Source organism: Chrysoperla carnea, chromosome 1 (genome assembly GCF_905475395.1).
Source record: "Chrysoperla carnea chromosome 1, inChrCarn1.1, whole genome shotgun sequence".
In the NCBI taxonomy this organism is placed as follows: Eukaryota; Metazoa; Arthropoda; class Insecta; order Neuroptera; family Chrysopidae; genus Chrysoperla; species Chrysoperla carnea.
In genome coordinates, this window is record NC_058337.1 from 76,455,989 (window position 1) to 76,469,942 (window position 13,954).

Sequence of the window (13,954 nt, forward strand, 5' to 3'; positions counted from 1 at the left end):
GGAAAGTTATTTATGGTTTTTTTATCATAAAAAATATCATAATTTATTATTTTATCTAAAAGTTTCCGAAGTATATTTTTTGTAATGTCAGTTTGTGATATGGCGGAATGAGAGATCCCTCTGTGATATAATCAGACTTGTCTATACTATTTAGTATATAAAACATGATATATCTCCCTATTAATGTCTGGCGGCGAGGGAAAATATGATTGTGTTATTATTTAAAAAAAAATTCAATTTATTTCATTTATGCATGGTCATTTAATAGATATAAAGGTATCATCCTCGTCGCATACTATCTGTAGTATATATAAAGTAGGGAGTGCATATTGTTAAAATATTGTTTAGCAGATTATTCTAGGGATATTCCAGAATTGATTACAAACACAGGAATTTGCAGACTATAATTATCTTAGTTAAAGTTTTTTAGAAACGTCACCGACGTGAGAACATTGGATCTAGGTAAAATAGCCCCGGATAAAATGGAGACGGAAAAAATAGATCCGGAAAAATAGGTCTGAAAAAGAAACGAATCGGAAAAATAGTGATGGAAAAAAAGACAAAAAAAAAGTAACTGACAAGAATGCATTCGATAGCAACGATATGAACATAAATAATTAAAATTTTTTTTCACAAAAACTATTTTTCATTTTAAATTGTCTTTATAGATTAATCAACATCGTTATTTATGTAACAAATTTTTGAATTTATACCTTTATTATAAATATTATATTTCAAAATCAAAATTAAACAATTTTATTTGCACAAAGAAAATATCGAGTGGATATCGTTTACGATTATATCTTTGTTTTCTATAATAGTGTTTCATTTTCTATAATAGTGTTTCAACGCAAGGGCATCTATTTTTTGCGGGTCTATTTTTTCCATGGCTATTTTTCGGGGGCTACTTTTACCGATTACCGAAACTTTATGTCTTCTAAATCTTATAATCGGAAATTTTTTTTGCGTAGATCTGTAATTATTGTCATTATTTATTCCGCCTCTACAAGATTTTCTCTGATTGGTTGGTGCAAAATGTATGTTCGAGAGAAAATCGAACCATTTAGGGAAAATACATTGGCGATCCTTACTAAATAGCTTATCAATAGCTTTGTTAGTGGTCATTGTAGAAAGCAAATTACCTATGTAGTGAAAGTTTGACTTCCGGATTTGAAAGAAAATGGGTAAAAAGTTTATCTATTCATATTCTAATAGTGCCTAACCAGCAACAAAACTATGAACTTTTTTTTTCAATTAAGAAATATTTTTTGAATTATATTCACAGTCACATTTAGAATCTAACTTTGTGTAAGAAAATCCACGGGATATTTGTCAGTCACCTTGCACTACAGTAGTATTAGATTATTGTTTTCTATTTATAAAAAAATACTATTATTTTTTTAATTAATAATTACCATATTACGAAGTTGATTAAATTTTTATTAATCATATTAAATTAAATTAAAGTTTTCCGACCATTTTTTTGGTATTAAAATTTTAAAAAAACATATCAATAGGTATTGATGCACGTGATTCAAACGAAAAAGTCTTTATTTTTATATAATTTGAAGTAAAATAATTTCGAATATATTATTAAATATTTAATTAAATTAAATACAATTAAATTTGAAACTAAAATAAATAATAACAATACCTTAAAAATAAACAATGCGATAAATATAATATAAACGGAGAAATTTTTCTGGTAAAACCGTACATATAGAAACTTATTCTTAATAAGCCACGTAATTTCTTGTTGGACCTCTTATAATTCTAAAAAATAATTAGCTATTCTAAAATGTAGTCGTTATATGTAGTAATTAAACTTAAGAAAAAATTAAAAAAAGTCCAGTCAAGGAAAAACAGCGGCAGAAATAATGTTTTAAAAATATTCAATAGTAATAAGATAAAAAAACTTCAGAAGACTTTAGAAAAATTTATTGTGGTAAACGACCAAAATAGCATTCTATTAAGACGATTTTTATGCAAAATAGTCAAAGAATTATTTGACTTAAAAGTTCTGGCAAATATTTGGAATTTTAGTCGATATAGGTATAACTGTATACTTTACGAATCAATAAAAAAGTTAGAACTTTTAATTAAAAACCCTGGTATTTTCTATTTAATTCCTTGTTTCATTAATTTTGAGATCCCCTTTAAATATATTAATCTACGCTGTTCTTTACTTTCAGGGCATTACATGCGTAAATTTCCTCATTTAATGTCCAAACATGTGATGGATAAAGCCAAGCGCAAATCGAATCGCAGCTTCGCAGAGTAGTGCGGCGAAGTTTTATGCCGATAGAGGCAATGGATACTTCAAAAATATATCAAGCTGTTTTGAAGGGGTTGCTATTGTAAATTGTTCCCAAAAACCATTCACCGTGTATATAAATAACATTTGTATAATACGTATATCGTTTTTTATCTCATCTAACAAGAAAAGAATTCTATTAAAATATTTCTTCTGAAATGTTCATTAAATTTTAAACATTTTATTGTCAAATTAATAATGTAATTATATTAATTTGTGCATAAATTATACTATATACAATAATATATTTTTATTTATTTAAAAAATATAAAAAGTAAAAGTTTTTTGTTTTAAATTTGATATAGGTAATTATTTCCTGTATTCCAAAACTATTCATCTTCATCAAATAAAATTTAAATTTTATATATATTTTACAAAAAAAAAATTCAATCAACTTAAAAAACTACATTAAATTAAAAAAAAAAAATAAAAAAAAAAAATTTTTTATTTAATTTACTATCCATAGATTCTTTTGAATAATCGTTATCTTTAGAAATAAATAAATTCATTTTTAGGCGTTGATTTCAAAGGAGAAATTTTCCTTTTTTCTGCTGTTTTTCGATTGAGCTGTATCTTTATTTGATTATTCCCATAACATTCATTATTTTAATTCATTATAGCTTTTCCCACTGCCTCCACCAACAGTTTGGAAGGGTGGATATTTATTAAAAGCTAACCTCAAAATATGAATATTTCTAGTAGACTGCAAACCAGAATTTATTTACCAAAACAAATATTGAGATGAGTGATATAAAACTTTGATAATCAGCATGAATTATTGTTTTCCAAAAATGGATTTCAAAAATTCACCGAGTGTTTCATTTGTAAATGGTGTCCCGATTACTTACACTCATTTGTCAATCTCATTGCTCATTCGCTTTTTATCATTGTTTGCGTCAAACTATTTTCTTTTTACAAGTATAACTATCACATTTCGTCCTATAAGTTACTTGCCTAGCGAAATAGCCAATCCCCAAAAAAATTGACTGACCACATTCTTTGAATAATTCATTCGACCAACTTTTACAATTAGAAAGGTTCTTGTTAGACATTTAATCATATTTATTACCGAAAGCTTGAATTATTAGAAAAACCTCTAGTATATTCAATGTAAACCATCCATGGATCGATTCAAGAATTACCATATTTTTTGTTAGTCGGTTAAAAATGTTTAAGACGTATGAGGCAATACATTTTGTAATTCGGTCATATTTAATTTTTTTTAAATAAGATAGGTATCTGCGCGTACATATCTTTTAAATTAATTATATTTTTTGTAAGTAAGTTGAAGAAAAAAAAAGCAGGTCATTTTGTATTTTTGAAGGAAATTGGTTGATTAATTAAAAAATGATTACTATTTTGGTGAATTATGATGCAATTAAATATAATTCAAATATTTATGGTGTATGTAATATGGTTCTGTGGTTTACTTGAGTATTCTTTTAGGTTTCAATTTTAAAGAGTAAATGTGTTATGTCGCGTGTTATTAATCTGAATAAGCTTTAAGAATGATTAGATTTATAATAACATTTATAGGTACATGTCAGCAATATTAAAGGATAATTTCAAGTACACCAAATTTTACTTTTAAAAAGCTATCACAGCCCATTCAAACCTTGTACTTAAAAAAAATAATAATTGGGTTTTGCCTCCGTTCCTCAGACGTATAAGTCTGTAACAGAGGCCACTCACATAATTATTTTTTAATATTTATTTATTTCAACTACATTCGAATATATACAATTACATTTTCTCTGTGGATGGAGTCGGTTACTTCGCTATTCGTTATTATTCAAGTTGCGTAGGTTCGAACCCACAACCGTCAGTGGTAATAGCAAATTAAGACACCTTAGCTTAGGGATTTGAAAAAAATCAAGCTAGTAGTACTGCCTAAAATACTACTGTTTTTTTTTGACAACAAAGATAAGGCATGCTGGATTTGCGATACAAATCAGCGACCAAACATTTAAACAGGTTGTAACTAAGTAACGTATTGGCACCGTGCGTGAGTTTTATCGGAGGAGTTTCCATGGTAACGATACACTACTTTAATTATAGAATTGTATGGATGTATATATAATTGAATGGATTGTATTTATGACTAACATTGAAAATTTAATATTATTGTCTCACAACTTTAAATAAATAATTATGATAATTTACATTTGAAAAATAATATTTGTGCAATTTCATTTCTTATTTTCTCAAATTTTAATGCATTAAGTTTAATTAATTGGCGTTTTTCAATAATTTTAATTTGACATTTTCTATTACATTAACATGTAAAGAATACCAAATCAGTCATAACAGCCTGCTTTATCGTCAAAATTTTTCACTGGAAGTGCTGGCATCTATTTAATTGTCCCTAACGTGACTACGAACACAACGAATAGAAATAAAGATAAACACCGTAAAAGCGTTAATGTAGGTATTTCAATTTTTCATAATCGCAAAAAATAGTCAATTATGTAAAAAACCGGATGATAGAAATTGATTGGTACATACATTAAACGAATTTCATTATAAATTAGAAATTTTCAAACCCATATAATTATACAAATAAAATACGCCTCTGTATTAAATAACATGTTAAATACATGCATAATATGTATGATGTTTAGATCTCCAACTCTTATTTGATGTGATTTTCAAGGTAACATCTCATCTTAGTCGTATGAAAGTGCAATCACAGCATCTTTCAATATTAACAACACAACAAAAAATATTAATAATTATTATTTATGATTTAATAAGCAACATTTTAATAATCTCACGGATTTATATATGCTAACGAAGCTAAAAAGACTTTAATAAAAAAAAAACAGAACATAACAAAAAAGGCGATATTCATAAATAATTATAATTAACATGTCATTGAAAATATACTTATGCAGCTCGACTATGTCATATATTGATGTTTTGTTTTGAATATAAATAATATAAATTAGAATATTCATTCATGCATATTTAATAGGAAGTTACTTTGTAGTTATTACGAAATTAGATGTAACTTGGAGCTATTTGCAAGTGAAACTGATAAATTTTATTAATTATTCGTCTTTACTGTTGTATTAGTAAATCCAAAAGTAGTTATCGTAAAATAAATGTTTACATGAAATTTCATTAATTTTCCCAGAGCCTCTTTTGTTCTATCTCTAACGGTTTACAAGATGGGTCCTACGGACCCAAGACCCAATTGACCTATGATGCTCATTTACGAACTTGACCTCACTTTTTACGTCCTGAGTACGCTGTAAAAATTTCAGCTCGATATCTTTTTTCGTTTTTGAGTTATCGTGTCCACAGACGGACGGACGGACGGACAACCGGAAATGGACTAATTAGGTGATTTTATGAACACCTATGACAAATTTTTTTTTCTAGCATCATTATTTTTAAGCTTTACAAACTTGGGACTAAACTTAATATACTATGTATATTTCATATATATATACATGGTATAATTACATTTGTGTAGGCGTCTTTTGTTAGGCTGGCAATATTGACGGAATCCATCAATATGACGTCCAGCTTTTGTAAGTATTTATACAGAGGCTGCTAAATTTTTAGTTGCCCTACCTCTTCGTTTTTATACCATGTATATATGAAATATATCATAGTATATTAACTTTAGTCCCAAGTTTATCACGCTAAAAAATATTGATGTTACGTTCAAAATTTTGATATATTTTTTTTAATCATTTTTTTGTAAACATCACTGTTAACCCACGAGGCCTCGACAGGAAACAACTCTGAAAGAACAGTTTAACAAAATTATCGTTATTAATACTGAAGTACACTAACTAATTTGTCATTAAAAAAAGAATCATCGAAATCGGTTGGCGTGATATTGAGTTATTCGTCCTCTTGTCGGGCATCCTTAATGCAAATTTAAAACTTGTATGGTTTTCTCATGGATGCCGTTGTCAGAACTGGACCAAAACGAAATGGAACCACAGGGGAAGCACCAGATTTTAAATAGATAAAGAATCATCAAATACGGTTAACCCAGTCGAAAGTTCTTAGGTAACACACATAAAAAAATAAAGTCGAATTGATTCTCCTTTTTTGTTTGAAGTCGATTAAAAAGTATGTACTTTGGCTTTACATTTTCAGTCAGTATTGCTTGCAAAATTTTCAAACTAGCATGGTGCTTAACACTTCTGGATTATCTGAAGGTTCTTATAATAATAATTTTGATCATGTATCAATGTTAACATCTTCTTTTATAAAGAACACGAGCTGTAGTTTAAATAAAGTTATTTAAAATGGAGTATAACTTTTAAAATAGAAACAAAAATATGTAAATCTGACAGGTTAAATAGTGAAATATCAAAAGTTGAACGTTTGACCTATCTGTTAACTGAAACAAGGTAACCACTACTCATATTATCATTACATAAACACACTTAACTTAACAGATGAAATGCTTTGTTTGGAGAACAACTGTAATTCAAGATACAAATGGATGATGGCATAAAAAATATGAACTAGGTAGTGCATATAATATTTTATGGAATATGATGTGTAGCAGCTAACTTACTGCTAGCTTACTTTAGCTGCATCACAGCTTTTTAAAAAAAAAATGTTGATGGCCTTTGAAGATGATTTCATATAAATAAAAACGACCTGTTTTTGACATAAATATCTTCGTAAGTATCATTATCATCTGTATAAATAGCTTCTTTAAATATTTATACTAAAGTTGGTTGCACATTTGTGCTTACACAAAAAATATTTAAAAAAATTGCAAATATTTATAAAAAAATATGTTGAAAAAGTGTATTGTTTCAGTTTATTAATGATTTCCCGTTAATATTATCACATTTCATTGCAATATTTCCTTGTATACAAAAAAATAGGATCTTTATTTTATTGGACTCATTTCATATTTGCTAATGTGTATCACACTGACCGTTACCTGTTCGTTCGTCAATTCTCTTGAATCTCTTAATAACCCTCTTTGACTTCCTTCAAACTTTTTTAACCTTTATAAGGTACCTACGCAGTGCTTTTTTTACACACATGTAGGCGAAGATGTATATAGCACTGTTTTATCAAGACTATGCATTTTTTGATAAACTATTTAATTACAAATCAACTATCGATAAAAAAGTATGATCCATTATAAATATGTTTGGGCAATGGTACAACATCATATTGTACCTTGGCACATACCCTAATGTACATAGAATCACTCCCACCGAAGTTAAGGTTTCAAAGACGCTCTCCTAAACATGATTTTATTACAGTTAACCCCAAGGAACATCGCCATAAAATGTATATGATTGAAACAATAAAGCCCTACATGTTTCTCTTACGGGCATCCAATACTTTGATCGTCCATCAACAACTTCAATTGTTATTTTTAACGTAACAGGAATAATGAAACTTCTTTTTCTCAATTTTAAGATCTAATACACACATATTTGAAACTATATACCCTCAAAATTTAATCTTATATTTACAATTGGAATACAGTCTAACAATTTACTCATTAATAACTGGTGTTTTACGTTGAGTATGACTTAGAAAACAATTGTAATTAGCAGTTTATAAATAGACAATCAGAAGAATCCAAATTTTTTCAAAAAATTTTGTTTTTCGTTTATTTGAGAACAAAACCACATTGACAACTATTCTTCAGCCTATCTGCATTGTGATAAAATATTCTCATTTCAATACAAGAGTTGCCCAGTAGATTACTTATACCATAATAACTCTTTCGATGGGAAGATTTATTGCAATAATAATCTTAAGACCATAGGAAAAAGTAATTGCTGTAATAATTCTAAAAACTAAGCAAATTAATCTTAATTCCAATATCTAGATAATACTTAAGCTCTTAAATTTAATAAGAAGTTGAGTTCGTAATATTTAAACGACCCCATGAATGTTATCAAAACATTTGCCTAGATTTTAAAAATTATTGTATTTTTATTATAAAAGTGCAGAAAAATATTTCGCTTTAAAATTGCCAGTACAGAAAATTTAAGAAATAAACAACACAGATTATCTTTTATTTTTGGAGAACTTCTTCACTATCGTAAGACTATTCTTTAAACACTATTGATTAGAGCTATGAAACATAACTAAGAACATATTGGAACTGGAACATCTGTATTGGAGTTACCATGCTACAAACAGAATTTAACAACTGTTAAAGTGGCTTTGGCTTTATGCCTATAAATTGCTCTTTAACTATTTTAAGTCATTGTCCTTCGATATGATGTAAAAATATTCAGAATATTACTTCCTAGTTTATCGAATAATATTGCAATAATAAAATGTTTCTTTCGAATAAATATGCATTAAATATTAATAAAAATTCATATAAAATAATCATAATTGTCACATTATTTATAAAAAATATTTTTATGAACAATATTTCTTCCAGTAACTTATGACTTGAATTAAGTACCTATAAACCTATACAACATCTGTGTTCTATTAAAGTAATTGTTTTGAAAATAATGTAATTAACTTCTTACAATGTAAGTAACGTTTGTAAAAACTATTTAACAGTAAATTTTGAAATTAACTTAAGTATATAAGAGGTTTTCCATTACGAGTGTCCGAAATCTAAACTTAAATTAAGCAAGTTGTGCTATTCTATCATGTATAATACATATATATATATATCAAAGTAAACTAAGTTTAGTCCCAAGTTTGTAATGCTTAAAAATATTGATGCTACGTACAAAATTTTGCTATGGGTGTTCAGAAATTCACACATTACCTACATGTAATGTTGCGAGACGATTTTTCCAATATTCATTAAATAGAACTGTACTAAGCAAAAATGCGGTTGTCGTTTGGCAGGTATTATATATAACATAAAATGGCATGAAATTCTTTATCAAATGAAATACTTTAAATGATGTCTCAAAAACTCCTAGTTCAATTTGTGTTTAAAATTCGTACAACGTTAATGAAAGGCCATTATAAACTTTATTTTTTTATAAAGTGATGAAAAAAAAAACCACAAAGTTTGTTATTTTACTTTTAATCAAAGTTGACAGTTGTAAAATTCTTAAAACATCAACTATTTATAAAAATCTTAATCTTGCATCTACACGTTTTTGTAATAAAGACGTATACGTACCTACGAATAAAATTTTTATAAATTAATTTTTATACCATGTATATATGAAATATATCAAGGTATACTAAAGTTAGTCCTAGTTTGTAACGCTTAAAAATATTGATGCTACGAACAATATTTTGGTACTGGTGTTCATATCACCTAATTAGTCCATTTTCGGTTATCTGCCTGCCCGACTGTCTATCGACACGGTAACGAAGTAAAGAGTGAGGTCGAGTTTATAAATGAGCAACATAGGTCTATTGGGTCTTCTCGTCCGTAGGACCCATCTTATAAACTGTGAGAGACAGAACAAAAGTTTAAATATGAAAAATGAAAATCAGTTCAACTCATTAAATAGACTTTCCCTATCAATACCCGATCTATGTCCATATCTTGGGACAAAAAGAATATTGTTGGCTATTTTATGGGCAACATAATGAATGCCTGTTAAGTAATTTATAAAACTAGCTGATTACGAATGGTAAGTTGTCCCTGGGTGTCACGCACTCCTTGCATCACCGGTTGAGATGGCCTCTCTAGTTTCTAGTCAATTTAAACGCCCTTAAATAAAAAAGAAGCAATTAATGCTCTATTACCTACACCAAGAATTAAACCTTCCAAATTTTGATCGTATGCTAAACTTGAGCTGTGCTTTCGTTTAAAGAAAATTATTTATATATTTTTTAGTACATTTCTGTAACAAGGTATCTTGTGGTTTGTTTAGAATAATGAGACTAGTGATAATTTAAAGACAAAATAAGTCCTTGAAACAACCAAACTTCTTAAAACAAACGGAAAAATTCTAATGAATCATTAAAAAAAGAAATCGATGGCAAGTTCAACCATGCCAAGCTACTAGTTTCCAGAATTGCAGTATGCTGTATTTAAATGTCAGTTGACGACCGAACAAAGACATTTAATGCCTCTTTTGGGGTAAGGCTTATTTTTATAGAATTAATAATCTAGAAAGTATAATTTATAAGTAACAACATTACAAACTGAAAACTGTTTCATTTAATTTTCATTAACTTTGATCAAAGTCACTTTATTCTCTTAAGGTTTAATAACTTATTTTTCTTGTAAGTATAATAATTTTTCAATAACAATAATTATGAATCACTTTTTTTTATTAGCGCTAACAATATAATAATAATAATAATAATTAGCCACTGGACCCACTAAGTGGGTATGGGCCTCTCCTCCATTTTTAAGGAAAAGTAATTTTAAATTTTTTATGTTTTTAGATTGCTGGCAAGATTTTTATGGCATTTTTCCACGCATGTCTGTCCCTTGCAAATCTGGTCCACTCGTTACCAGCATAGCGTTTAAATTCGTCCATCCATCTTATATTCTGCCTTCCTTGCCTTCTTTTGCAGTAATTAGGTGTCCAATATATTAGTTTTTTAGTCCATCGGTCATCTTGCGTTCTTAGAATGTGACCGGCCCAAGACCACTTGAGTTTTTTTGCCATGAAGACCGCATCTTTAAGATCTGTTTTACGACGGATACTGTTGTTTGTTATTTTATCGCGTAGTCGTATATTTAGTATTGCTCTTTCCATTTTTCTTTGACACACTCCTATTGCTGTGTTTGTTGTGTCTTTCCTAGACCAAGTTGGACATCCGTAGAGCATTACCGGTAAGATGCATGTATCCATGACTTTCTGCTTAATTGTCCAATGAAAGTTTCCTTTTAAAATTTCTTTTAAGGACCAGAATTTCTTCCAAGCTGTAATACATCTTCTTTGCACCTCTTTTGTTTCCTTGTTGACGAAACTAACTAGCTGTCCTAAGTAAATGTAATCTTCGGTGTATTTCAATTCATACCCTTCAATTGATATTTTTCTGTGTGTACCGTTGGTAATGATTGCAGTTTTATTATAATTGATGGATAGCCCCGCTTTTTTAATCTCTGTAGCTAGTTCCATTAACATAGTCTCCAGCTTTTCAGCTGATTCAGCAAAGATTACTACATCATCTGCAAACCTGAGATTGGATAGATACTCTCCATTTATATTTAAGCCATAACTATCCCATTCCATATGTCTGAATATAGTTTCTAGGATGCAGTTGAAAATATCAGCGGACAGGGGATCACCCTGTCTCACACCTCTATTTTGCTCAAAAGTTGGTCCTGATATTTCTGTTTCTACATACATCTTATTATTGGTGTACATTTCTTTGATCAGATTTATATATTTGAAGTGTAATCCGCTGTTATATAACGCATATATCATATATTTATGAAATACAGAGTCAAATGCTTTATTGAAGTCTATAAAGGCCATATATATTGTTCTTTGGTACTCTGTTGTTTTTTCAATAATTTGATTTATAGTTAAGATGTTGTCCAATGTTGAAAAATTTTTTCTGAATCCAACTTGGTTTGGAGATTGGTATTCATTTAGTATTGGAGAAATTCGTATTTGTATAGCCTTGCTAAAGACTCTGTAAACAGCTGATGCGAGGCTAATTGGCCTATAATTACAAATATTATTTTTTTCATCTTTTTTATGAATTAGTGTAATTTTTGTCAACCGCCATTCTTCAGGAATTTTACCAGTTATTAATATTTTATTAAATAGAATTTTCAGCGGCTCACATAACACATCTTTGGCAAACTTTAAATGTTCATTTGTAATTCCATCTGGCCCTGCTGCTCTTTCTAATTTTAAATTTTCCAATACAAATTCTATCTCATCATTTAAAATTGGGGGTATTTCTTCATCAGTAATATTAAGATCAAACTTTGTTTCTAGTATTTCTGACTCCCTTTCATGGCTGTATAGATTTTTATAGAATTCTGTGGCTATAAGATTTATTTCTGTGCGATTGAATTGTTCTTGGTCATTGGAATCTTTAAGCGATTTTATCCACGAGCGTTTATAGTTGAGTTCTTTGTTAACTTTTTTAGTTGACGAATTGCACTTTTCTAGAATATCGTTAATAATTTTTTCACGATAGGCCTTAATGTCTTTACGTATAGCCTTTTTAGCAAGCTTTTTGGTTTCACGATATTCCTTTTCTAGCTCGGATGTTCTCGGATTAATATTTTTCATTTCTTCTCGTTTGGCAATGATATGGAGAGTTTTTTCCGTTAACTTATTTGTTTTGATGTTTTTTTGCATACATTTGTTTGATTCTTTAGCACTGTTGATAATGCCGTTTTTTATCAGATCATAATATTGGTTTGTAGGAATATGTTTTTCATCCATTGGTATATCCAGATTTTTTCTTATCTCTGCGGTATACTCATCTTTATTTATATTATTTACAAACAAACTTTGTTTCTGTTTATGCATTTCTTTTCTGGTATGTTTAGAATTCATCGCCAAAGATGCTCTCAACATTCTATGATCAGTGTCAAATTCAACACGATTCAACACTTCAATGTTATTTATAATTTTTAGATCTTTTATCAAAATGTAGTCTAACTCAAACTTGTCTTTATTTGGAGATAACCAAGTCCATTTTTTATTCTGCCTACTTTGGTAGAAGGTATTGCCAATTTTTAAATTATGACTAGACGCGAAGTTTAATAAATTTTCACCACGATCATTTCTTTCGCCAAAATGATATTTCCCTATCAAGTGTTCTTCTCCTGGATTAGCTCTCCCCACTCTGCTATTAAAATCTCCCATGATTATAAAATAATATATTCTTTTCTTATATATTTTAATAGTTTCTTCCAATTTGTTATAAAATTCTTCTATTTCTTCGTTTGGAGATACAGCTGTTGGGGCATGTACTTGAATAATTAATATTACCATTTTGTTAATTCTTATTTTTAGCGTAACTATTCTTTCATTAATTGGTATAAATTCTTCAATGTCATTTTTACATTTCTTATTTACCAGGAAACCAACACCATATTGCCCATTTATCGCAGATGAGTGTAGAAATAGGTTACCATTTTCAGTTTCTTCTATTTTTGTAAAATTTCTTCTTATTTCTGATATACCTAATACATCCCATTTTAATTTATTTAACGCGTTTTCCAGCTCGATCATTCTATCTTCCGTTTTTAAAGTACGTACGTTAAGTGTGCATATATATGTTTTTGGTTCTACTCTTCGTGTGTTTTCAGCATTTTGCTTTACCTTTATATTGGGAGGAGGTATTTGGTTATGATCTCTCACGGTTACCAGTCGTCTTGAGAGATTGTTAAATTGTTTATATCTATTTTTTGTTATCCAGTCCATGTGCTTATCCGTTTGACAAATTCTTTTCGTCTTATTTTCAATACCGGGAACCTCGGATGGTGGCTATGTATCTTTTTGTAGTTTATTTGATTTTTCATTTTCTTTTTCATTACTTAGATTATTTGCTGTTGAAGAACCCATGGAATTAGATCGTATTCTTGCGAAGTTCGAAATAGATGTTTGTGAAAGAGATCCGGTTTGTGGTTTTTTTTTGGACTCTCGTGCAATTGTTTTTACTGTAAAACTTTTTTCGGGGCTATTTTCATTAGGCCTCTTTTTATCATTTATGATATGTGATTTGATTTTATCATTTTCTTGATATTTAAAATTGTTTTCATTCCATTTAATCCCA

The 13,954-nt window shown here is 28.7% G+C and overlaps 1 protein-coding gene across 1 annotated transcript in view; it reads right to left on the reverse strand.

The window, feature by feature from the left end:
• LOC123291128 (phosphatidylinositol 3-kinase 3) overlaps nt 1-13,954 on the reverse strand; it is a 123,609-nt gene that overhangs the window by 11,669 nt on the left and 97,986 nt on the right. The window lies entirely within an intron of this gene.